This window comes from Carya illinoinensis, chromosome 11 (assembly GCF_018687715.1).
Source record: "Carya illinoinensis cultivar Pawnee chromosome 11, C.illinoinensisPawnee_v1, whole genome shotgun sequence".
Lineage (NCBI taxonomy): Eukaryota > Viridiplantae > Streptophyta > Magnoliopsida > Fagales > Juglandaceae > Carya > Carya illinoinensis.
Genome location: NC_056762.1, coordinates 18,671,724 through 18,688,398, shown reverse-complemented (window position 1 = coordinate 18,688,398; position 16,675 = coordinate 18,671,724). Strand labels below are relative to the sequence as shown.

The window sequence follows — 16,675 nt, the reverse complement described above, 5'->3', positions numbered from 1 at the left end:
CCTATTACGACCTAGCCGCACCCTGCCTATCCCATGCCAACTGGCGATCTGATTGATAGCGATGGGGTCGGTGCGATTTTCCTAAGAATCCATTGCCCGGTTGTCGTTCCGGTCCATCCGACCGGAGATGCGGTAAAAATAAAAAGGGGGGGTGCAACACGAGGACTTCCCAGGAGGTCACCCATCCTAGTACTACTCTCGCCCAAGCACGCTTAACTGCGGAGTTCTGATGGGATCCGGTGCATTAGTGCTGGTATGATCGCACCCATCATGCTACCAGCGAAAAACTAATATAATCCTATTACGACCTAGCCGCACCATGCCTATCCCATGCCAACCGGCGATCTGATCGATACCCATTGCTACGCGATGGGGTCGGTGCGATTTTCCTAAGAATCCATTGCCCGGTTGTCGTTCCGGTCCATCCGACCGGAGATGCGGTAAAAATAAAAAGGGGGGGTGCAACACGAGGACTTCCCAGGAGGTCACCCATCCTAGTACTACTCTCGCCCAAGCACGCTTAACTGCGGAGTTCTGATGGGATCCGGTGCATTAGTGCTGGTATGATCGCACCCATCATGCTACCAGCGAAAAACTAATATAATCCTATTACGACCTAGCCGCACCATGCCTATCCCATGCCAACCGGCGATCTGATCGATACCCATTGCTACGCGATGGGGTCGGTGCGATTTTCCTAAGAATCCATTGCCCGGTTGTCGTTCCGGTCCATCCGACCGGAGATGCGGTAAAAATAAAAAGGGGGGGTGCAACACGAGGACTTCCCAGGAGGTCACCCATCCTAGTACTACTCTCGCCCAAGCACGCTTAACTGCGGAGTTCTGATGGGATCCGGTGCATTAGTGCTGGTATGATCGCACCCATCATTCTACCAGCGAAAAACTAATATAATCCTATTACGACCTAGCCGCACCCTGCCTATCTCATGCCAACCGGCGATCTGACCGATACCCATTGCTACGCGATGGGGTCGGTGCGATTTTCCTAAAAATCCATTCCCTGGTTCTCGTTCCGGTCCATCCGACCAGAGATGCGGTAAAAATTAAAAGGGGGGGTGCAACACGAGGACTTCCCAGGAGGTCACCCATCCTAGTACTACTCTCGCCCAAGCACGCTTACCTGCGGAGTTCTGATGGGATCCGGTGCATTAGTGCTGGTATGATCGCACCCATCATGCTACCAGCGAAAAACTAATATAATCCTATTACGACCTAGCCGCACCATGCCTATCCCATGCCAACCGGCGATCTGATCGATACCCATTGCTACGCGATGGGGTCGGTGCGATTTTCCTAAGAATCCATTGCCCGGTTGTCGTTCCGGTCCATCCGACCGGAGATGCGGTAAAAATAAAAAGGGGGGGTGCAACACGAGGACTTCCCAGGAGGTCACCCATCCTAGTACTACTCTCGCCCAAGCACGCTTAACTGCGGAGTTCTGATGGGATCCGGTGCATTAGTGCTGGTATGATCGCACCCATCATGCTACCAGCGAAAAACTAATATAATCCTATTACGACCTAGCCGCACCCTGCCTATCCCATGCCAACTGGCGATCTGATTGATAGCGATGGGGTCGGTGCGATTTTCCTAAGAATCCATTGCCCGGTTGTCGTTCCGGTCCATCCGACCGGAGATGCGGTAAAAATAAAAAGGGGGGGTGCAACACGAGGACTTCCCAGGAGGTCACCCATCCTAGTACTACTCTCGCCCAAGCACGCTTAACTGCGGAGTTCTGATGGGATCCGGTGCATTAGTGCTGGTATGATCGCACCCATCATGCTACCAGCGAAAAACTAATATAATCCTATTACGACCTAGCCGCACCATGCCTATCCCATGCCAACCGGCGATCTGATCGATACCCATTGCTACGCGATGGGGTCGGTGCGATTTTCCTAAGAATCCATTGCCCGGTTGTCGTTCCGGTCCATCCGACCGGAGATGCGGTAAAAATAAAAAGGGGGGGTGCAACACGAGGACTTCCCAGGAGGTCACCCATCCTAGTACTACTCTCGCCCAAGCACGCTTAACTGCGGAGTTCTGATGGGATCCGGTGCATTAGTGCTGGTAGGATCGCACCCATCATGCTACCAGCGAAAAACTAATATAATCCTATTACGACCTAGCCGCACCATGCCAACCGGCGATCTGATCGATACCCATTGCTACGCGATGGGGTCGGTGCGATTTTCCTAAGAATCCATTGCCCGGTTGTCGTTCCGGTCCATCCGACCGGAGATGCGGTAAAAATAAAAAGGGGGGGTGCAACACGAGGACTTCCCAGGAGGTCACCCATCCTAGTACTACTCTCGCCCAAGCACGCTTAACTGCGGAGTTCTGATGGGATCCGGTGCATTAGTGCTGGTATGATCGCACCCATCATGCTACCAGCGAAAAACTAATATAATCCTATTACGACCTAGCCGCACCCTGCCTATCTCATGCCAACCGGCGATCTGACCGATACCCATTGCTACGCGATGGGGTCGGTGCGATTTTCCTAAAAATCCATTCCCTGGTTCTCATTCCGGTCCATCCGACCAGAGATGCGGTAAAAATTAAAAGGGGGGGTGCAACACGAGGACTTCCCAGGAGGTCACCCATCCTAGTACTACTCTCGCCCAAGCACGCTTAACTGCGGAGTTCTGATGGGATCCGGTGCATTAGTGCTGGTATGATCGCACCCATCATGCTACCAGCGAAAAACTAATATAATCCTATTACGACCTAGCCGCACCCTGCCTATCTCATGCCAACTGGCGATCTGACCGATACCCATTGCTACGCGATGGGGTCGGTGCGATTTTCCTAAAAATCCATTCCCTGGTTCTCGTTCCGGTCCATCCGACCAGAGATGCGGTAAAAATTAAAAGGGGGGGTGCAACACGAGGACTTCCCAGGAGGTCACCCATCCTAGTAGTACTCTCGCCCAAGCACGCTTAACTGCGGAGTTCTGATGGGATCCGGTGCATTAGTGCTGGTATGATCGCACCCATCATGCTACCAGCGAAAAACTAATATAATCCTATTACGACCTAGCCGCACCCTGCCTATCTCATGCCAACCGGCGATCTGACCGATACCCATTGCTACGCGATGGGGTCGGTGCGATTTTCCTAAAAATCCATTCCCTGGTTCTCGTTCCGGTCCATCCGACCAGAGATGCGGTAAAAATTAAAAGGGGGGGTGCAACACGAGGACTTCCCAGGAGGTCACCCATCCTAGTACTACTCTCGCCCAAGCACGCTTAACTGCGGAGTTCTGATGGGATCCGGTGCATTAGTGCTGGTATGATCGCACCCATCATGCTACCAGCGAAAAACTAATATAATCCTATTACGACCTAGCCGCACCCTGCCTATCCCATGCCAACCGGCGATCTGATCGATACCCATTGCTACGCGATGGGGTCGGTGCGATTTTCCTAAGAATCCATTGCCCGGTTGTCGTTCCGGTCCATCCGACCGGAGATGCGGTAAAAATAAAAAGGGGGGGTGCAACACGAGGACTTCCCAGGAGGTCACCCATCCTAGTACTACTCTCGCCCAAGCACGCTTAACTGCGGAGGTCTGATGGGATCCGGTGCATTAGTGCTGGTATGATCGCACCCATCATGCTACCAGCGAAAAACTAATATAATCCTATTACGACCTAGCCGCACCATGCCTATCCCATGCCAACCGGCGATCTGATCGATACCCATTGCTACGCGATGGGGTCGGTGCGATTTTCCTAAGAATCCATTGCCCGGTTGTCGTTCCGGTCCATCCGACCGGAGATGCGGTAAAAATAAAAAGGGGGGGTGCAACACGAGGACTTCCCAGGAGGTCACCCATCCTAGTACTACTCTCGCCCAAGCACGCTTAACTGCGGAGTTCTGATGGGATCCGGTGCATTAGTGCTGGTATGATCGCACCCATCATTCTACCAGCGAAAAACTAATATAATCCTATTACGACCTAGCCGCACCCTGCCTATCTCATGCCAACCGGCGATCTGACCGATACCCATTGCTACGCGATGGGGTCGGTGCGATTTTCCTAAAAATCCATTCCCTGGTTCTCGTTCCGGTCCATCCGACCAGAGATGCGGTAAAAATTAAAAGGGGGGGTGCAACACGAGGACTTCCCAGGAGGTCACCCATCCTAGTACTACTCTCGCCCAAGCACGCTTACCTGCGGAGTTCTGATGGGATCCGGTGCATTAGTGCTGGTATGATCGCACCCATCATGCTACCAGCGAAAAACTAATATAATCCTATTACGACCTAGCCGCACCATGCCTATCCCATGCCAACCGGCGATCTGATCGATACCCATTGCTACGCGATGGGGTCGGTGCGATTTTCCTAAGAATCCATTGCCCGGTTGTCGTTCCGGTCCATCCGACCGGAGATGCGGTAAAAATAAAAAGGGGGGGTGCAACACGAGGACTTCCCAGGAGGTCACCCATCCTAGTACTACTCTCGCCCAAGCACGCTTAACTGCGGAGTTCTGATGGGATCCGGTGCATTAGTGCTGGTATGATCGCACCCATCATGCTACCAGCGAAAAACTAATATAATCCTATTACGACCTAGCCGCACCCTGCCTATCCCATGCCAACTGGCGATCTGATTGATAGCGATGGGGTCGGTGCGATTTTCCTAAGAATCCATTGCCCGGTTGTCGTTCCGGTCCATCCGACCGGAGATGCGGTAAAAATAAAAAGGGGGGGTGCAACACGAGGACTTCCCAGGAGGTCACCCATCCTAGTACTACTCTCGCCCAAGCACGCTTAACTGCGGAGTTCTGAAGGGATCCGGTGCATTAGTGCTGGTATGATCGCACCCATCATGCTACCAGCGAAAAACTAATATAATCCTATTACGACCTAGCCGCACCATGCCTATCCCATGCCAACCGGCGATCTGATCGATACCCATTGCTACGCGATGGGGTCGGTGCGATTTTCCTAAGAATCCATTGCCCGGTTGTCGTTCCGGTCCATCCGACCGGAGATGCGGTAAAAATAAAAAGGGGGGGTGCAACACGAGGACTTCCCAGGAGGTCACCCATCCTAGTACTACTCTCGCCCAAGCACGCTTAACTGCGGAGTTCTGATGGGATCCGGTGCATTAGTGCTGGTATGATCGCACCCATCATGCTACCAGCGAAAAACTAATATAATCCTATTACGACCTAGCCGCACCATGCCTATCCCATGCCAACCGGCGATCTGATCGATACCCATTGCTACGCGATGGGGTCGGTGCGATTTTCCTAAGAATCCATTGCCCGGTTGTCGTTCCGGTCCATCCGACCGGAGATGCGGTAAAAATAAAAAGGGGGGGTGCAACACGAGGACTTCCCAGGAGGTCACCCATCCTAGTACTACTCTCGCCCAAGCACGCTTAACTGCGGAGTTCTGATGGGATCCGGCGCATTAGTGCTGGTATGATCGCACCCATCATGCTACCAGCGAAAAACTAATATAATCCTATTACGACCTAGCCGCACCCTGCCTATCTCATGCCAACCGGCGATCTGACCGATACCCATGGCTACGCGATGGGGTCGGTGCGATTTTCCTAAAAATCCATTCCCTGGTTCTCGTTCCGGTCCATCCGACCAGAGATGCGGTAAAAATTAAAAGGGGGGGTGCAACACGAGGACTTCCCAGGAGGTCACCCATCCTAGTACTACTCTCGCCCAAGCACGCTTAACTGCGGAGTTCTGATGGGATCCGGTGCATTAGTGCTGGTAGGATCGCACCCATCATGCTACCAGCGAAAAACTAATATAATCCTATTACGACCTAGCCGCACCATGCCTATCCCATGCCAACCGGCGATCTGATCGATACCCATTGCTACGCGATGGGGTCGGTGCGATTTTCCTAAGAATCCATTGCCCGGTTGTCGTTCCGGTCCATCCGACCGGAGATGCGGTAAAAATAAAAAGGAGGGGTGCAACACGAGGACTTCCCAGGAGGTCACCCATCCTAGTACTACTCTCGCCCAAGCACGCTTAACTGCGGAGTTCTGATGGGATCCGGTGCATTAGTGCTGGTATGATCGCACCCATCATGCTACCAGCGAAAAACTAATATAATCCTATTACGACCTAGCCGCACCCTGCCTATCCCATGCCAACCGGCGATCTGACCGATACCCATCGCTACGCGATGGGGTCGGTGCGATTTTCCTAAAAATCCATTGCCCGGTTGTCGTTCCGGTCCATCCGACCGGAGATGCGGTAAAAATAAAAAGGGGGGGTGCAACACGAGGACTTCCCAGGAGGTCACCCATCCTAGTACTACTCTCGCCCAAGCACGCTTAACTGCGGAGTTCTGATGGGATCCGGTGCATTAGTGCTGGTATGATCGCACCCATCATGCTACCAGCGAAAAACTAATATAATCCTATTACGACCTAGCCGCACCCTGCCTATCTCATGCCAACCGGCGATCTGACCGATACCCATTGCTACGCGATGGGGTCGGTGCGATTTTCCTAAAAATCCATTCCCTGGTTCTCGTTCCGGTCCATCCGACCAGAGATGCGGTAAAAATTAAAAGGGGGGGTGCAACACGAGGACTTCCCAGGAGGTCACCCATCCTAGTACTACTCTCGCCCAAGCACGCTTAACTGCGGAGTTCTGATGGGATCCGGTGCATTAGTGCTGGTATGATCGCACCCATCATGCTACCAGCGCAAAACTAATATAATCCTATTACGACCTAGCCGCACCCTGCCTATCTCATGCCAACCGGCGATCTGACCGATACCCATCGCTACGCGATGGGGTCGGTGCGATTTTCCTAAAAATCCATTCCCTGGTTCTCGTTCCGGTCCATCCGACCAGAGATGCGGTAAAAATTAAAAGGGGGGGTGCAACACGAGGACTTCCCAGGAGGTCACCCATCCTAGTACTACTCTCGCCCAAGCACGCTTAACTGCGGAGTTCTGATGGGATCCGGTGCATTAGTGCTGGTATGATCGCACCCATCATGCTACCAGCGAAAAACTAATATAATCCTATTACGACCTAGCCGCACCCTGCCTATCCCATGCCAACTGGCGATCTGATTGATAGCGATGGGGTCGGTGCGATTTTCCTAAGAATCCATTGCCCGGTTGTCGTTCCGGTCCATACGACCGGAGATGCGGTAAAAATAAAAAGGGGGGGTGCAACACGAGGACTTCCCAGGAGGTCACCCATCCTAGTACTACTCTCGCCCAAGCACGCTTAACTGCGGAGTTCTGATGGGATCCGGTGCATTAGTGCTGGTATGATCGCACCCATCATGCTACCAGCGAAAAACTAATATAATCCTATTACGACCTAGCCGCACCATGCCTATCCCATGCCAACCGGCGATCTGATCGATACCCATTGCTACGCGATGGGGTCGGTGCGATTTTCCTAAGAATCCATTGCCCGGTTGTCGTTCCGGTCCATCCGACCGGAGATGCGGTAAAAATAAAAAGGGGGGGTGCAACACGAGGACTTCCCAGGAGGTCACCCATCCTAGTACTACTCTCGCCCAAGCACGCTTAACTGCGGAGTTCTGATGGGATCCGGTGCATTAGTGCTGGTATGATCGCACCCATCATTCTACCAGCGAAAAACTAATATAATCCTATTACGACCTAGCCGCACCCTGCCTATCTCATGCCAACCGGCGATCTGACCGATACCCATTGCTACGCGATGGGGTCGGTGCGATTTTCCTAAAAATCCATTCCCTGGTTCTCGTTCCGGTCCATCCGACCAGAGATGCGGTAAAAATTAAAAGGGGGGGTGCAACACGAGGACTTCCCAGGAGGTCACCCATCCTAGTACTACTCTCGCCCAAGCACGCTTACCTGCGGAGTTCTGATGGGATCCGGTGCATTAGTGCTGGTATGATCGCACCCATCATGCTACCAGCGAAAAACTAATATAATCCTATTACGACCTAGCCGCACCATGCCTATCCCATGCCAACCGGCGATCTGATCGATACCCATTGCTACGCGATGGGGTCGGTGCGATTTTCCTAAGAATCCATTGCCCGGTTGTCGTTCCGGTCCATCCGACCGGAGATGCGGTAAAAATAAAAAGGGGGGGTGCAACACGAGGACTTCCCAGGAGGTCACCCATCCTAGTACTACTCTCGCCCAAGCACGCTTAACTGCGGAGTTCTGATGGGATCCGGTGCATTAGTGCTGGTATGATCGCACCCATCATGCTACCAGCGAAAAACTAATATAATCCTATTACGACCTAGCCGCACCCTGCCTATCCCATGCCAACTGGCGATCTGATTGATAGCGATGGGGTCGGTGCGATTTTCCTAAGAATCCATTGCCCGGTTGTCGTTCCGGTCCATCCGACCGGAGATGCGGTAAAAATAAAAAGGGGGGGTGCAACACGAGGACTTCCCAGGAGGTCACCCATCCTAGTACTACTCTCGCCCAAGCACGCTTAACTGCGGAGTTCTGAAGGGATCCGGTGCATTAGTGCTGGTATGATCGCACCCATCATGCTACCAGCGAAAAACTAATATAATCCTATTACGACCTAGCCGCACCATGCCTATCCCATGCCAACCGGCGATCTGATCGATACCCATTGCTACGCGATGGGGTCGGTGCGATTTTCCTAAGAATCCATTGCCCGGTTGTCGTTCCGGTCCATCCGACCGGAGATGCGGTAAAAATAAAAAGGGGGGGTGCAACACGAGGACTTCCCAGGAGGTCACCCATCCTAGTACTACTCTCGCCCAAGCACGCTTAACTGCGGAGTTCTGATGGGATCCGGTGCATTAGTGCTGGTATGATCGCACCCATCATGCTACCAGCGAAAAACTAATATAATCCTATTACGACCTAGCCGCACCATGCCTATCCCATGCCAACCGGCGATCTGATCGATACCCATTGCTACGCGATGGGGTCGGTGCGATTTTCCTAAGAATCCATTGCCCGGTTGTCGTTCCGGTCCATCCGACCGGAGATGCGGTAAAAATAAAAAGGGGGGGTGCAACACGAGGACTTCCCAGGAGGTCACCCATCCTAGTACTACTCTCGCCCAAGCACGCTTAACTGCGGAGTTCTGATGGGATCCGGCGCATTAGTGCTGGTATGATCGCACCCATCATGCTACCAGCGAAAAACTAATATAATCCTTTTACGACCTAGCCGCACCCTGCCTATCTCATGCCAACCGGCGATCTGACCGATACCCATGGCTACGCGATGGGGTCGGTGCGATTTTCCTAAAAATCCATTCCCTGGTTCTCGTTCCGGTCCATCCGACCAGAGATGCGGTAAAAATTAAAAGGGGGGGTGCAACACGAGGACTTCCCAGGAGGTCACCCATCCTAGTACTACTCTCGCCCAAGCACGCTTAACTGCGGAGTTCTGATGGGATCCGGTGCATTAGTGCTGGTAGGATCGCACCCATCATGCTACCAGCGAAAAACTAATATAATCCTATTACGACCTAGCCGCACCATGCCTATCCCATGCCAACCGGCGATCTGATCGATACCCATTGCTACGCGATGGGGTCGGTGCGATTTTCCTAAGAATCCATTGCCCGGTTGTCGTTCCGGTCCATCCGACCGGAGATGCGGTAAAAATAAAAAGGAGGGGTGCAACACGAGGACTTCCCAGGAGGTCACCCATCCTAGTACTACTCTCGCCCAAGCACGCTTAACTGCGGAGTTCTGATGGGATCCGGTGCATTAGTGCTGGTATGATCGCACCCATCATGCTACCAGCGAAAAACTAATATAATCCTATTACGACCTAGCCGCACCATGCCTATCCCATGCCAACCGGCGATCTGATCGATACCCATTGCTACGCGATGGGGTCGGTGCGATTTTCCTAAGAATCCATTGCCCGGTTGTCGTTCCGGTCCATCCGACCGGAGATGCGGTAAAAATAAAAAGGAGGGGTGCAACACGAGGACTTCCCAGGAGGTCACCCATCCTAGTACTACTCTCGCCCAAGCACGCTTAACTGCGGAGTTCTGATGGGATCCGGTGCATTAGTGCTGGTATGATCGCACCCATCATGCTACCAGCGAAAAACTAATATAATCCTATTACGACCTAGCCGCACCCTGCCTATCCCATGCCAACCGGCGATCTGACCGATACCCATCGCTACGCGATGGGGGTCGGTGCGATTTTCCTAAAAATCCATTGCCCGGTTGTCGTTCCGGTCCATCCGACCGGAGATGCGGTAAAAAATAAAAAGGGGGGGTGCAACACGAGGACTTCCCAGGAGGTCACCCATCCTAGTACTACTCTCGCCCAAGCACGCTTAACTGCGGAGTTCTGATGGGATCCGGTGCATTAGTGCTGGTATGATCGCACCCATCATGCTACCAGCGAAAAACTAATATAATCCTATTACGACCTAGCCGCACCCTGCCTATCTCATGCCAACGGAGATCTGACCGATACCCATTGCTACGCGATGGGGTCGGTGCGATTTTCCTAAAAATCCATTCCCTGGTTCTCGTTCCGGTCCATCCGACCAGAGATGCGGTAAAAATTAAAAGGGGGGGTGCAACACGAGGACTTCCCAGGAGGTCACCCATCCTAGTACTACTCTCGCCCAAGCACGCTTAACTGCGTAGTTCTGATGGGATCCGGTGCATTAGTGCTGGTATGATCGCACCCATCATGCTACCAGCGCAAAACTAATATAATCCTATTACGACCTAGCCGCACCCTGCCTATCTCATGCCAACCGGCGATCTGACCGATACCCATCGCTACGCGATGGGGTCGGTGCGATTTTCCTAAAAATCCATTCCCTGGTTCTCGTTCCGGTCCATCCGACCAGAGATGCGGTAAAAATTAAAAGGGGGGGTGCAACACGAGGACTTCCCAGGAGGTCACCCATCCTAGTACTACTCTCGCCCAAGCACGCTTAACTGCGGAGTTCTGATGGGATCCGGTGCATTAGTGCTGGTATGATCGCACCCATCATGCTACCAGCGAAAAACTAATATAATCCTATTACGACCTAGCCGCACCCTGCCTATCCCATGCCAACTGGCGATCTGATTGATAGCGATGGGGTCGGTGCGATTTTCCTAAGAATCCATTGCCCGGTTGTCGTTCCGGTCCATACGACCGGAGATGCGGTAAAAATAAAAAGGGGGGGTGCAACACGAGGACTTCCCAGGAGGTCACCCATCCTAGTACTACTCTCGCCCAAGCACGCTTAACTGCGGAGTTCTGATGGGATCCGGTGCATTAGTGCTGGTATGATCGCACCCATCATGCTACCAGCGAAAAACTAATATAATCCTATTACGACCTAGCCGCACCATGCCTATCCCATGCCAACCGCGATCTGATCGATACCCATTGCTACGCGATGGGGTCGGTGCGATTTTCCTAAGAATCCATTGCCCGGGTTGTCGTTCCGGTCCATCCGACCGGAGATGCGGTAAAAATAAAAAGGGGGGGTGCAACACGAGGACTTCCCAGGAGGTCACCCATCCTAGTACTACTCTCGCCCAAGCACGCTTAACTGCGGAGTTCTGATGGGATCCGGTGCATTAGTGCTGGTATGATCGCACCCATCATTCTACCAGCGAAAAACTAATATAATCCTATTACGACCTAGCCGCACCCTGCCTATCTCATGCCAACCGGCGATCTGACCGATACCCATTGCTACGCGATGGGGTCGGTGCGATTTTCCTAAAAATCCATTCCCTGGTTCTCGTTCCGGTCCATCCGACCAGAGATGCGGTAAAAATTAAAAGGGGGGGTGCAACACGAGGACTTCCCAGGAGGTCACCCATCCTAGTACTACTCTCGCCCAAGCACGCTTACCTGCGGAGTTCTGATGGGATCCGGTGCATTAGTGCTGGTATGATCGCACCCATCATGCTACCAGCGAAAAACTAATATAATCCTATTACGACCTAGCCGCACCATGCCTATCCCATGCCAACCGGCGATCTGATCGATACCCATTGCTACGCGATGGGGTCGGTGCGATTTTCCTAAGAATCCATTGCCCGGTTGTCCGTTCCGGTCCATCCGACCGGAGATGCGGTAAAAATAAAAAGGGGGGGGTGCAACACGAGGACTTCCCAGGAGGTCACCCATCCTAGTACTACTCTCGCCCAAGCACGCTTAACTGCGGAGTTCTGATGGGATCCGGTGCATTAGTGCTGGTATGATCGCACCCATCATGCTACCAGCGAAAAACTAATATAATCCTATTACGACCTAGCCGCACCCTGCCTATCCCATGCCAACTGGCGATCTGATTGATAGCGATGGGGTCGGTGCGATTTTCCTAAGAATCCATTGCCCGGTTGTCGTTCCGGTCCATCCGACCGGAGATGCGGTAAAAATAAAAAGGGGGGGTGCAACACGAGGACTTCCCAGGACGTCACCCATCCTAGTACTACTCTCGCCCAAGCACGCTTAACTGCGGAGTTCTGAAGGGATCCGGTGCATTAGTGCTGGTATGATCGCACCCATCATGCTACCAGCGAAAAACTAATATAATCCTATTACGACCTAGCCGCACCATGCCTATCCCATGCCAACCGGCGATCTGATCGATACCCATTGCTACGCGATGGGGTCGGTGCGATTTTCCTAAGAATCCATTGCCCCGGTTGTCGTTCCGGTCCATCCGACCGGAGATGCGGTAAAAATAAAAAGGGGGGGTGCAACACGAGGACTTCCCAGGAGGTCACCCATCCTAGTACTACTCTCGCCCAAGCACGCTTAACTGCGGAGTTCTGATGGGATCCGGTGCATTAGTGCTGGTATGATCGCACCCATCATTCTACCAGCGAAAAACTAATATAATCCTATTACGACCTAGCCGCACCCTGCCTATCTCATGCCAACCGGCGATCTGACCGATACCCATTGCTACGCGATGGGGTCGGTGCGATTTTCCTAAAATCCATTCCCTGGTTCTCGTTCCGGTCCATCCGACCAGAGATGCGGTAAAAATTAAAAGGGGGGGTGCAACACGAGGACTTCCCAGGAGGTCACCCATCCTAGTACTACTCTCGCCCAAGCACGCTTACCTGCGGAGTTCTGATGGGATCCGGTGCATTAGTGCTGGTATGATCGCACCCATCATGCTACCAGCGAAAAACTAATATAATCCTATTACGACCTAGCCGCACCATGCCTATCCCATGCCAACCGGCGATCTGATCGATACCCATTGCTACGCGATGGGGTCGGTGCGATTTTCCTAAGAATCCATTGCCCGGTTGTCGTTCCGGTCCATCCGACCGGAGATGCGGTAAAAATAAAAAGGGGGGGTGCAACACGAGGACTTCCCAGGAGGTCACCCATCCTAGTACTACTCTCGCCCAAGCACGCTTAACTGCGGAGTTCTGATGGGATCCGGTGCATTAGTGCTGGTATGATCGCACCCATCATGCTACCAGCGAAAAACTAATATAATCCTATTACGACCTAGCCGCACCCTGCCTATCCCATGCCAACTGGCGATCTGATTGATAGCGATGGGGTCGGTGCGATTTTCCTAAGAATCCATTGCCCGGTTGTCGTTCCGGTCCATCCGACCGGAGATGCGGTAAAAATAAAAAGGGGGGGTGCAACACGAGGACTTCCCAGGAGGTCACCCATCCTAGTACTACTCTCGCCCAAGCACGCTTAACTGCGGAGTTCTGAAGGGATCCGGTGCATTAGTGCTGGTATGATCGCACCCATCATGCTACCAGCGAAAAACTAATATAATCCTATTACGACCTAGCCGCACCATGCCTATCCCATGCCAACCGGCGATCTGATCGATACCCATTGCTACGCGATGGGGTCGGTGCGATTTTCCTAAGAATCCATTGCCCGGTTGTCGTTCCGGTCCATCCGACCGGAGATGCGGTAAAAATAAAAAGGGGGGGTGCAACACGAGGACTTCCCAGGAGGTCACCCATCCTAGTACTACTCTCGCCCAAGCACGCTTAACTGCGGAGTTCTGATGGGATCCGGTGCATTAGTGCTGGTATGATCGCACCCATCATGCTACCAGCGAAAAACTAATATAATCCTATTACGACCTAGCCGCACCATGCCTATCCCATGCCAACCGGCGATCTGATCGATACCCATTGCTACGCGATGGGGTCGGTGCGATTTTCCTAAGAATCCATTGCCCGGTTGTCGTTCCGGTCCATCCGACCGGAGATGCGGTAAAAATAAAAAGGGGGGGTGCAACACGAGGACTTCCCAGGAGGTCACCCATCCTAGTACTACTCTCGCCCAAGCACGCTTAACTGCGGAGTTCTGATGGGATCCGGCGCATTAGTGCTGGTATGATCGCACCCATCATGCTACCAGCGAAAAACTAATATAATCCTATTACGACCTAGCCGCACCCTGCCTATCTCATGCCAACCGGCGATCTGACCGATACCCATGGCTACGCGATGGGGTCGGTGCGATTTTCCTAAAAATCCATTCCCTGGTTCTCGTTCCGGTCCATCCGACCAGAGATGCGGTAAAAATTAAAAGGGGGGGTGCAACACGAGGACTTCCCAGGAGGTCACCCATCCTAGTACTACTCTCGCCCAAGCACGCTTAACTGCGGAGTTCTGATGGGATCCGGTGCATTAGTGCTGGTAGGATCGCACCCATCATGCTACCAGCGAAAAACTAATATAATCCTATTACGACCTAGCCGCACCATGCCTATCCCATGCCAACCGGCGATCTGATCGATACCCATTGCTACGCGATGGGGTCGGTGCGATTTTCCTAAGAATCCATTGCCCGGTTGTCGTTCCGGTCCATCCGACCGGAGATGCGGGTAAAAATAAAAAGGAGGGGTGCAACACGAGGACTTCCCAGGAGGTCACCCATCCTAGTACTACTCTCGCCCAAGCACGCTTAACTGCGGAGTTCTGATGGGATCCGGTGCATTAGTGCTGGTATGATCGCACCCATCATGCTACCAGCGAAAAACTAATATAATCCTATTACGACCTAGCCGCACCATGCCTATCCCATGCCCAACCGGCGATCTGATCGATACCCATTGCTACGCGATGGGGTCGGTGCGATTTTCCTAAGAATCCATTGCCCGGTTGTCGTTCCGGTCCATCCGACCGGAGATGCGGTAAAAATAAAAAGGAGGGGTGCAACACGAGGACTTCCCAGGAGGTCACCCATCCTAGTACTACTCTCGCCCAAGCACGCTTAACTGCGGAGTTCTGATGGGATCCGGTGCATTAGTGCTGGTATGATCGCACCCATCATGCTACCAGCGAAAAACTAATATAATCCTATTACGACCTAGCCGCACCCTGCCTATCCCATGCCAACCGGCGATCTGACCGATACCCATCGCTACGCGATGGGGTCGGTGCGATTTTCCTAAAAATCCATTGCCCGGTTGTCGTTCCGGTCCATCCGACCGGAGATGCGGTAAAAATAAAAAGGGGGGGGTGCAACACGAGGACTTCCCAGGAGGTCACCCATCCTAGTACTACTCTCGCCCAAGCACGCTTAACTGCGGAGTTCTGATGGGATCCGGTGCATTAGTGCTGGTATGATCGCACCCATCATGCTACCAGCGAAAAACTAATATAATCCTATTACGACCTAGCCGCACCCTGCCTATCTCATGCCAACCGGCGATCTGACCGATACCCATTGCTACGCGATGGGGTCGGTGCGATTTTCCTAAAAATCCATTCCCTGGTTCTCGTTCCGGTCCATCCGACCAGAGATGCGGTAAAAATTAAAAGGGGGGGTGCAACACGAGGACTTCCCAGGAGGTCACCCATCCTAGTACTACTCTCGCCCAAGCACGCTTAACTGCGTAGTTCTGATGGGATCCGGTGCATTAGTGCTGGTATGATCGCACCCATCATGCTACCAGCGCAAAACTAATATAATCCTATTACGACCTAGCCGCACCCTGCCTATCTCATGCCAACCGGCGATCTGACCGATACCCATCGCTACGCGATGGGGTCGGTGCGATTTTCCTAAAAATCCATTCCCTGGTTCTCGTTCCGGTCCATCCGACCAGAGATGCGGTAAAAATTAAAAGGGGGGGGTGCAACACGAGGACTTCCCAGGAGGTCACCCATCCTAGTACTACTCTCGCCCAAGCACGCTTAACTGCGGAGTTCTGATGGGATCCGGTGCATTAGTGCTGGTATGATCGCACCCATCATGCTACCAGCGAAAAACTAATATAATCCTATTACGACCTAGCCGCACCCTGCCTATCCCATGCCAACTGGCGATCTGATTGATAGCGATGGGGTCGGTGCGATTTTCCTAAGAATCCATTGCCCGGTTGTCGTTCCGGTCCATACGACCGGAGATGCGGTAAAAATAAAAAGGGGGGGTGCAACACGAGGACTTCCCAGGAGGTCACCCATCCTAGTACTACTCTCGCCCAAGCACGCTTAACTGCGGAGTTCTGATGGGATCCGGTGCATTAGTGCTGGTATGATCGCACCCATCATGCTACCAGCGAAAAACTAATATAATCCTATTACGACCTAGCCGCACCATGCCTATCCCATGCCAACCGGCGATCTGATCGATACCCATTGCTACGCGATGGGGTCGGTGCGATTTTCCTAAGAATCCATTGCCCGGTTGTCGTTCCGGTCCATCCGACCGGAGATGCGGTA

At 52.8% G+C, this 16,675-nt stretch overlaps 54 non-coding genes across 54 annotated transcripts; all 54 read right to left on the bottom strand.

Moving 5' to 3' along the window:
• Positions 1 to 148: 148 nt before the first annotated feature.
• Positions 149 to 267, bottom strand: LOC122284078. The gene has a single exon (XR_006231452.1). It is a non-coding gene; the product is annotated as a 5S ribosomal RNA (ribosomal RNA).
• Positions 268 to 456: 189 nt separating this feature from the next.
• On the bottom strand, positions 457 to 575 carry LOC122284077. The gene has a single exon (XR_006231451.1). It is a non-coding gene; the product is annotated as a 5S ribosomal RNA (ribosomal RNA).
• A 189-nt stretch (positions 576 to 764) lies between these two features.
• LOC122284076 lies at positions 765 to 883 on the bottom strand. Its single transcript, XR_006231450.1, has one exon. It is a non-coding gene; the product is annotated as a 5S ribosomal RNA (ribosomal RNA).
• Positions 884 to 1,072: 189 nt separating this feature from the next.
• Positions 1,073 to 1,191, bottom strand: LOC122287776. Its single transcript, XR_006235063.1, has one exon. It is a non-coding gene; the product is annotated as a 5S ribosomal RNA (ribosomal RNA).
• Positions 1,192 to 1,380: 189 nt separating this feature from the next.
• Positions 1,381 to 1,499, bottom strand: LOC122284074. The gene has a single exon (XR_006231449.1). It is a non-coding gene; the product is annotated as a 5S ribosomal RNA (ribosomal RNA).
• A 178-nt stretch (positions 1,500 to 1,677) lies between these two features.
• LOC122284073 lies at positions 1,678 to 1,796 on the bottom strand. Its single transcript, XR_006231448.1, has one exon. It is a non-coding gene; the product is annotated as a 5S ribosomal RNA (ribosomal RNA).
• Positions 1,797 to 1,985: 189 nt separating this feature from the next.
• On the bottom strand, positions 1,986 to 2,104 carry LOC122287877. Its single transcript, XR_006235160.1, has one exon. It is a non-coding gene; the product is annotated as a 5S ribosomal RNA (ribosomal RNA).
• A 178-nt stretch (positions 2,105 to 2,282) lies between these two features.
• LOC122284072 lies at positions 2,283 to 2,401 on the bottom strand. Its single transcript, XR_006231447.1, has one exon. It is a non-coding gene; the product is annotated as a 5S ribosomal RNA (ribosomal RNA).
• Positions 2,402 to 2,590: 189 nt separating this feature from the next.
• Positions 2,591 to 2,709, bottom strand: LOC122284071. The gene has a single exon (XR_006231446.1). It is a non-coding gene; the product is annotated as a 5S ribosomal RNA (ribosomal RNA).
• Positions 2,710 to 2,898: 189 nt separating this feature from the next.
• Positions 2,899 to 3,017, bottom strand: LOC122288130. Its single transcript, XR_006235403.1, has one exon. It is a non-coding gene; the product is annotated as a 5S ribosomal RNA (ribosomal RNA).
• Positions 3,018 to 3,206: 189 nt separating this feature from the next.
• LOC122284070 lies at positions 3,207 to 3,325 on the bottom strand. Its single transcript, XR_006231445.1, has one exon. It is a non-coding gene; the product is annotated as a 5S ribosomal RNA (ribosomal RNA).
• Positions 3,326 to 3,514: 189 nt separating this feature from the next.
• On the bottom strand, positions 3,515 to 3,633 carry LOC122287501. Its single transcript, XR_006234792.1, has one exon. It is a non-coding gene; the product is annotated as a 5S ribosomal RNA (ribosomal RNA).
• A 189-nt stretch (positions 3,634 to 3,822) lies between these two features.
• LOC122284069 lies at positions 3,823 to 3,941 on the bottom strand. The gene has a single exon (XR_006231444.1). It is a non-coding gene; the product is annotated as a 5S ribosomal RNA (ribosomal RNA).
• Positions 3,942 to 4,130: 189 nt separating this feature from the next.
• LOC122287775 lies at positions 4,131 to 4,249 on the bottom strand. The gene has a single exon (XR_006235062.1). It is a non-coding gene; the product is annotated as a 5S ribosomal RNA (ribosomal RNA).
• A 189-nt stretch (positions 4,250 to 4,438) lies between these two features.
• On the bottom strand, positions 4,439 to 4,557 carry LOC122284068. The gene has a single exon (XR_006231443.1). It is a non-coding gene; the product is annotated as a 5S ribosomal RNA (ribosomal RNA).
• Positions 4,558 to 4,735: 178 nt separating this feature from the next.
• Positions 4,736 to 4,854, bottom strand: LOC122287580. Its single transcript, XR_006234870.1, has one exon. It is a non-coding gene; the product is annotated as a 5S ribosomal RNA (ribosomal RNA).
• A 189-nt stretch (positions 4,855 to 5,043) lies between these two features.
• Positions 5,044 to 5,162, bottom strand: LOC122284066. Its single transcript, XR_006231441.1, has one exon. It is a non-coding gene; the product is annotated as a 5S ribosomal RNA (ribosomal RNA).
• A 189-nt stretch (positions 5,163 to 5,351) lies between these two features.
• On the bottom strand, positions 5,352 to 5,470 carry LOC122287304. Its single transcript, XR_006234604.1, has one exon. It is a non-coding gene; the product is annotated as a 5S ribosomal RNA (ribosomal RNA).
• A 189-nt stretch (positions 5,471 to 5,659) lies between these two features.
• Positions 5,660 to 5,778, bottom strand: LOC122287876. Its single transcript, XR_006235159.1, has one exon. It is a non-coding gene; the product is annotated as a 5S ribosomal RNA (ribosomal RNA).
• A 189-nt stretch (positions 5,779 to 5,967) lies between these two features.
• Positions 5,968 to 6,086, bottom strand: LOC122284065. The gene has a single exon (XR_006231440.1). It is a non-coding gene; the product is annotated as a 5S ribosomal RNA (ribosomal RNA).
• A 189-nt stretch (positions 6,087 to 6,275) lies between these two features.
• On the bottom strand, positions 6,276 to 6,394 carry LOC122284064. The gene has a single exon (XR_006231439.1). It is a non-coding gene; the product is annotated as a 5S ribosomal RNA (ribosomal RNA).
• A 189-nt stretch (positions 6,395 to 6,583) lies between these two features.
• On the bottom strand, positions 6,584 to 6,702 carry LOC122284063. The gene has a single exon (XR_006231438.1). It is a non-coding gene; the product is annotated as a 5S ribosomal RNA (ribosomal RNA).
• A 189-nt stretch (positions 6,703 to 6,891) lies between these two features.
• On the bottom strand, positions 6,892 to 7,010 carry LOC122284062. The gene has a single exon (XR_006231437.1). It is a non-coding gene; the product is annotated as a 5S ribosomal RNA (ribosomal RNA).
• Positions 7,011 to 7,188: 178 nt separating this feature from the next.
• Positions 7,189 to 7,307, bottom strand: LOC122284061. The gene has a single exon (XR_006231436.1). It is a non-coding gene; the product is annotated as a 5S ribosomal RNA (ribosomal RNA).
• A 189-nt stretch (positions 7,308 to 7,496) lies between these two features.
• On the bottom strand, positions 7,497 to 7,615 carry LOC122284060. Its single transcript, XR_006231435.1, has one exon. It is a non-coding gene; the product is annotated as a 5S ribosomal RNA (ribosomal RNA).
• Positions 7,616 to 7,804: 189 nt separating this feature from the next.
• Positions 7,805 to 7,923, bottom strand: LOC122287773. The gene has a single exon (XR_006235060.1). It is a non-coding gene; the product is annotated as a 5S ribosomal RNA (ribosomal RNA).
• A 189-nt stretch (positions 7,924 to 8,112) lies between these two features.
• On the bottom strand, positions 8,113 to 8,231 carry LOC122284058. Its single transcript, XR_006231434.1, has one exon. It is a non-coding gene; the product is annotated as a 5S ribosomal RNA (ribosomal RNA).
• A 178-nt stretch (positions 8,232 to 8,409) lies between these two features.
• LOC122287579 lies at positions 8,410 to 8,528 on the bottom strand. The gene has a single exon (XR_006234869.1). It is a non-coding gene; the product is annotated as a 5S ribosomal RNA (ribosomal RNA).
• A 189-nt stretch (positions 8,529 to 8,717) lies between these two features.
• Positions 8,718 to 8,836, bottom strand: LOC122284057. The gene has a single exon (XR_006231433.1). It is a non-coding gene; the product is annotated as a 5S ribosomal RNA (ribosomal RNA).
• A 189-nt stretch (positions 8,837 to 9,025) lies between these two features.
• LOC122287303 lies at positions 9,026 to 9,144 on the bottom strand. Its single transcript, XR_006234603.1, has one exon. It is a non-coding gene; the product is annotated as a 5S ribosomal RNA (ribosomal RNA).
• A 189-nt stretch (positions 9,145 to 9,333) lies between these two features.
• On the bottom strand, positions 9,334 to 9,452 carry LOC122287875. The gene has a single exon (XR_006235158.1). It is a non-coding gene; the product is annotated as a 5S ribosomal RNA (ribosomal RNA).
• Positions 9,453 to 9,641: 189 nt separating this feature from the next.
• Positions 9,642 to 9,760, bottom strand: LOC122284056. The gene has a single exon (XR_006231432.1). It is a non-coding gene; the product is annotated as a 5S ribosomal RNA (ribosomal RNA).
• Positions 9,761 to 9,949: 189 nt separating this feature from the next.
• Positions 9,950 to 10,068, bottom strand: LOC122284054. The gene has a single exon (XR_006231430.1). It is a non-coding gene; the product is annotated as a 5S ribosomal RNA (ribosomal RNA).
• A 191-nt stretch (positions 10,069 to 10,259) lies between these two features.
• Positions 10,260 to 10,378, bottom strand: LOC122284053. The gene has a single exon (XR_006231429.1). It is a non-coding gene; the product is annotated as a 5S ribosomal RNA (ribosomal RNA).
• Positions 10,379 to 10,566: 188 nt separating this feature from the next.
• On the bottom strand, positions 10,567 to 10,685 carry LOC122288659. The gene has a single exon (XR_006235912.1). It is a non-coding gene; the product is annotated as a 5S ribosomal RNA (ribosomal RNA).
• Positions 10,686 to 10,874: 189 nt separating this feature from the next.
• Positions 10,875 to 10,993, bottom strand: LOC122284052. The gene has a single exon (XR_006231428.1). It is a non-coding gene; the product is annotated as a 5S ribosomal RNA (ribosomal RNA).
• Positions 10,994 to 11,171: 178 nt separating this feature from the next.
• Positions 11,172 to 11,290, bottom strand: LOC122284051. The gene has a single exon (XR_006231427.1). It is a non-coding gene; the product is annotated as a 5S ribosomal RNA (ribosomal RNA).
• Positions 11,291 to 11,479: 189 nt separating this feature from the next.
• LOC122284050 lies at positions 11,480 to 11,598 on the bottom strand. Its single transcript, XR_006231426.1, has one exon. It is a non-coding gene; the product is annotated as a 5S ribosomal RNA (ribosomal RNA).
• Positions 11,599 to 11,787: 189 nt separating this feature from the next.
• LOC122287772 lies at positions 11,788 to 11,906 on the bottom strand. Its single transcript, XR_006235059.1, has one exon. It is a non-coding gene; the product is annotated as a 5S ribosomal RNA (ribosomal RNA).
• Positions 11,907 to 12,097: 191 nt separating this feature from the next.
• LOC122284049 lies at positions 12,098 to 12,216 on the bottom strand. Its single transcript, XR_006231425.1, has one exon. It is a non-coding gene; the product is annotated as a 5S ribosomal RNA (ribosomal RNA).
• Positions 12,217 to 12,394: 178 nt separating this feature from the next.
• Positions 12,395 to 12,513, bottom strand: LOC122283161. The gene has a single exon (XR_006230641.1). It is a non-coding gene; the product is annotated as a 5S ribosomal RNA (ribosomal RNA).
• Positions 12,514 to 12,703: 190 nt separating this feature from the next.
• On the bottom strand, positions 12,704 to 12,822 carry LOC122284048. The gene has a single exon (XR_006231424.1). It is a non-coding gene; the product is annotated as a 5S ribosomal RNA (ribosomal RNA).
• Positions 12,823 to 13,010: 188 nt separating this feature from the next.
• LOC122287771 lies at positions 13,011 to 13,129 on the bottom strand. The gene has a single exon (XR_006235058.1). It is a non-coding gene; the product is annotated as a 5S ribosomal RNA (ribosomal RNA).
• A 189-nt stretch (positions 13,130 to 13,318) lies between these two features.
• LOC122284047 lies at positions 13,319 to 13,437 on the bottom strand. The gene has a single exon (XR_006231423.1). It is a non-coding gene; the product is annotated as a 5S ribosomal RNA (ribosomal RNA).
• Positions 13,438 to 13,615: 178 nt separating this feature from the next.
• LOC122287578 lies at positions 13,616 to 13,734 on the bottom strand. The gene has a single exon (XR_006234868.1). It is a non-coding gene; the product is annotated as a 5S ribosomal RNA (ribosomal RNA).
• A 189-nt stretch (positions 13,735 to 13,923) lies between these two features.
• On the bottom strand, positions 13,924 to 14,042 carry LOC122284046. The gene has a single exon (XR_006231422.1). It is a non-coding gene; the product is annotated as a 5S ribosomal RNA (ribosomal RNA).
• Positions 14,043 to 14,231: 189 nt separating this feature from the next.
• On the bottom strand, positions 14,232 to 14,350 carry LOC122287302. Its single transcript, XR_006234602.1, has one exon. It is a non-coding gene; the product is annotated as a 5S ribosomal RNA (ribosomal RNA).
• A 189-nt stretch (positions 14,351 to 14,539) lies between these two features.
• LOC122287874 lies at positions 14,540 to 14,658 on the bottom strand. Its single transcript, XR_006235157.1, has one exon. It is a non-coding gene; the product is annotated as a 5S ribosomal RNA (ribosomal RNA).
• Positions 14,659 to 14,848: 190 nt separating this feature from the next.
• LOC122284045 lies at positions 14,849 to 14,967 on the bottom strand. Its single transcript, XR_006231421.1, has one exon. It is a non-coding gene; the product is annotated as a 5S ribosomal RNA (ribosomal RNA).
• Positions 14,968 to 15,157: 190 nt separating this feature from the next.
• LOC122284043 lies at positions 15,158 to 15,276 on the bottom strand. The gene has a single exon (XR_006231419.1). It is a non-coding gene; the product is annotated as a 5S ribosomal RNA (ribosomal RNA).
• Positions 15,277 to 15,466: 190 nt separating this feature from the next.
• LOC122284042 lies at positions 15,467 to 15,585 on the bottom strand. The gene has a single exon (XR_006231418.1). It is a non-coding gene; the product is annotated as a 5S ribosomal RNA (ribosomal RNA).
• A 189-nt stretch (positions 15,586 to 15,774) lies between these two features.
• On the bottom strand, positions 15,775 to 15,893 carry LOC122288657. The gene has a single exon (XR_006235910.1). It is a non-coding gene; the product is annotated as a 5S ribosomal RNA (ribosomal RNA).
• Positions 15,894 to 16,083: 190 nt separating this feature from the next.
• On the bottom strand, positions 16,084 to 16,202 carry LOC122284041. The gene has a single exon (XR_006231417.1). It is a non-coding gene; the product is annotated as a 5S ribosomal RNA (ribosomal RNA).
• A 178-nt stretch (positions 16,203 to 16,380) lies between these two features.
• On the bottom strand, positions 16,381 to 16,499 carry LOC122284040. Its single transcript, XR_006231416.1, has one exon. It is a non-coding gene; the product is annotated as a 5S ribosomal RNA (ribosomal RNA).
• Between the last annotated feature and the right edge of the window lie 176 nt (positions 16,500 to 16,675).